Raw genomic sequence first — 4316 nt, forward strand, 5'->3', positions numbered from 1 at the left:
TGGATTCTGAGGTTATATTTTGTTCCTTCTTGTTATTTTGTGTAGCACTGTCTTCTGACCCTTGCTGTAGATCTTCTTTGTAGTTATAACCTTAGCACGTACTGAAGTTCAGGTGCAAGTCTGCAAGGTTTGGATTTACCAGCTGTGCCTGGCTTGGATCTGGCTGCTCTGCTCATCTCCTTCCTGCTGCTCCCCTTAGGGTTGAATCTGTTGTGCCACTCTGGCAAGATTTTCTGCTCCTGGACTAGCTGTGTTTTATATCCTCTACACTCTCTGCAGGCATTGCAGCTGCAGGGTCTCTCCCCAGGCCTGTATGGCAGGCCTGAACTGAGCCTGAAGGGAAAAGGTGGAGTAGGTGGGTGAGGCAGCTTTCCTACACTCTCACCAGGACTGGCTTAGGTTTGGGTCTGGGGGTTCCCGGAATGTGGCAGAAATTCCTACTCAGCGGCCGGGTGAGGGAGGTGCAACAGAGTGGTAGGGGGCTTCCCAAGGGGGTGGAAGAGGGTCTCACCCACACTGCGCCTGGGCTGGGACCAGTAATAGTTCCCGCCTGTGCAGGGTAGCCATAAGCTCTTCCACACACTCACCGGGCCTGGGCTAGGGCTGCTATATTAAGTACTGAATCTGTCCTACTAACCAGTTTTGAAACTGTCTCATTGCTATTTGTTTCTCAATGAAAAATTTTAAAAATACAAAGAAGAGGGAACCATAAATACTTTTCAAGTTTATTCTTTATCTTATGTTTACCAATCAAACTGCAGATAGTTCTACAAATACCTATATGACATGGAATTCTGAAGTAAATATGCATTTGGAAAGTTAAACTTAGCTTTTAAAACAATTGCAGCCTCACGTGGTTATCATTTCTATGGTGAGAACATCTGAAATCCATTATCTTCAAATTTTCAACAATCTGACATAATGTCATGTGTTAGAGTCAGCTTGATGTACCATAAATACCTTGAACTTATTTTGTGGTTTTTGTGCCCTATAACCAACATCTGTGCCAGAGCTACCTATAATTAACCCAGCTTTGGATAACTCTATGTTAGAATTCACAAACCATTGACAACATGCAGAAGGTGGTGTTCTTTGGCTATTTCCCTTCCAGTAAATTGCTTGACTTCTTCCACATAGTTGCAAATCATATGATCCCCTTCATGTAGCTGAATAGCATTCCTGAGTACATACCTGTAGCATATATGCAGCTTTCCATTTGTTATACACTGATTGATTCTGCTTCTACGCTATTGTGAATTTCTTAAGCTGCATCAAATATTTTTCTGCATATATTCAGATGACTCATTTGGATTTGTACTCTATTCTAGTAATGTCAAGTATAGTGTTTATCGCTTTGCATATCATTTACCTATTTTGAATATGGCTTGCATCCACTTTTGCACAGGACTTTTACATCTCTGATCATCAAGCACTTCAGCCTGTGGATTCATTTATATTTATTTCTGTGTCTTTGATGTCAGAATAGTGATGGAGTCATAAACTGAGTTTCAAGGATTATGTCCTCATTTTTTTGAAGAGTTTGAGAATACTTAAAATATCATGAAATGTTTTGTAGAAATGACTTATAAAGTCATCTTTCAGGCTTTTCTTTAACAGGAAACTTTGTACTCTTGAATTAATATAAAAGAAAAAAGCCTTAAACACTGTAATCTCTACCAAATCAAATAAATGTTAAGCACACTAAAGTTATTCATCAAAAACATTAATGTTACACCCTTATTCCACTCACTGCTCTAAGTGCAGTAAGACATGCAGGAGGAGGCTGAGGAAGAACCTCAGTGACAGAGCACTTTCATAGCATGTGTAAAGACCATGGATTCACATCTCAGCACCACCAAAATACACAACATGTATGGGCCTATGAGACAGCTCAATGGTATAGAATCCAGCCCAGCAAGCACAAGATTCCCAAATGTCATCCTGAGAATGCCCCGTCAGCCTGCAAAAAAAAATGAGGGGGAGAAAAGCATTGCATTTTTCTACCTAGGAAGAATCTACTCAATCAAATTCACATAGACAGAAATTAGTCTAGTGGTTACTATCGGCTGACAAGCAAACCTAAGCTTCTATGTAAACACTTGAAGACTAAGGAACATCAAGTGCAGTGCAGGAAAAATGTCTGCACATAATGGGGATGACGGCTGCTTTACAATGTGGATGCACTTAATGACACTGATCTTAAAATTGTTAAAACAATATTTTTATGTACATATAACTATGCCAGTTTTTCAAATTACCAGAGTACTTATGGATGAAGTTGGTGGAAAATTAATTAATTATGAGATTGTAAAATGGGAAGCTCTGCATTATCTCTTTTTTTCTGGAATCTGGAGTGCACATTTGGCTCACAAAAAAGTCAATAATAATAAAAGCAGATCTTTTTGCGATTGCAACCAGATCTTCATGTCCTCATAAGGCATAGGAAAGAAGAGAGTAGATGAGGCTCCTTTCCTGAAGGCTTCTTTTTGTTATATGTGGTTATCTTTACCTATGAAATTGTCACTGTGATTTTTTGTATCACAACAACTGGAAGGCATGGGACCTAATGCTAGGAATCAGCAAAGTCTCTGCAGAGGACAAAGAAAGAATGAATGCACAGTAATTAATGTTCAGGATGTGCTATTATCTTAGTTACTCTTCCCTCATTCCTGAGACAAAACACACAAGACACAAAATTAAGAAAAAAAAAAAGGTTTACTTACCTCATACCTAGTATATGTTTCAGTCCATACTCAGATGACCCCAGGACAGAATAGTACATGGCAGAGGTCAGCATGTCATGGAAGCATAAAGTAGCAAAGTGCAGAGAGGAGCAGTGGCTGCTCAGCAAGCAAGTCTCTTTTCCTCCCTTGTATTGTATGCAGACTACCCACCCAGAGTGGCTGTACACAAAAAATACCACCATTGGGCCATGAATTAACCACAAACTCTGTGAGCCACCCCATGAGTACTTGAGGCTTTTGGGGAGATAGCTAGACATAAACCATAACATTCCACCCATAGGCCTCCAAAGACCCAGGGAGATCCATTTATGCAACACACATTTTCATCACTCTTTATGAGTTGCCAAAGTCCTAAGAGTTTCAGTACTGCTGAAAACTCCAACTCCCAAGTCTCCTCCAACATCTAAGGCAAACTCTGAGCTGTCATCCCTGTACAAATGAAAAGCTAAATACTTCAAACATTCAATGGCATAAGAAAAATATTAACATTCCAAAAGCCACAAAAAGCAGGATGCAAAACATTAGGACCACAGCAAGTCCAAAATCCAGAATGGCAAACATTAAGTCCTGTAATTCATGTGGAACATCCAAAATAATCTGTAGAAAACAGTGAACTCTGTGCAGCTCTGCCCCCATGACACACTTGGTAGTAAATCCCAAGGCCCCTCTCTGAGACCAGGTTTTCTCGTTCCTTGAAACCTTCCCTAGATGATCCACATTCCTCATTTTTCAAATTTCTGGGGTTTTTACTGCACATTAGTTTTCTCGCTCAAGGCTTTGCACACTGCCCTCCTGGAGACACACTGACTGGCCTGCCAGGCCTTCTGAAATCTAGGTGGAAGCCTTTAACCTCAGAACTCTTGTATTCTATATGCTACTAAAATCAACATGATGTGGATAATAACAAGGTCTGCTGCCAGCTGAAGCAATAGCCAGGTTTGCTTCTCTCTTCACTATAGAGGTCAAGTGCATGTATTGCTGAGCACTCTGAACCTGATTATGAGGAGCAAATTCTCTAGACCACCACCATTCTGGAAACAGATATGATCACTACTGCCATTCTGGAACACTGCACTCTGCAGCTTTTTCCTCAAAGCAAAGGATTGCACTGTTGCAGTTTTGGGGCTACAAAAGCTCCATATTTGCTGCTTGTTATGAATCCCTCAGGCCAACTACTTTATTCTCCTCTTCTTTTTCATTAGTGGATATCCCCTCTGCTCTCTTGGCAATCCATGGTTTAATTGTAACTTCTTTATGGCCAGATTCATAATATTTTAAATCATCCTTCAGTCCTCTTGGCTCTTGACTCGCTACATAAATCTAACTAAAAGCCCCAACCATTAGCCATTCCACTGGTTCAACATTCAACTGCCCTGAAATATCTTTTACTAATTAAATAGTCTGCTGTTATTAATCTCAATTCAAGCAAAGACTCTGGACATGAACACAATGCAGACAAACTTTCTGCCAACACATAACATTCATCATCTGGAAACTAACAACCTATGGAGTCTTTCCTCCCAGAAGACACATCCCCAACCTGGTCTTCACAGGCAGGATTCATATCACCTT

This window comes from Octodon degus, unplaced genomic scaffold (assembly GCF_000260255.1).
Source record: "Octodon degus isolate 3935 unplaced genomic scaffold, OctDeg1.0 scaffold00354, whole genome shotgun sequence".
NCBI classification, from domain to species: Eukaryota; Metazoa; Chordata; class Mammalia; order Rodentia; family Octodontidae; genus Octodon; species Octodon degus.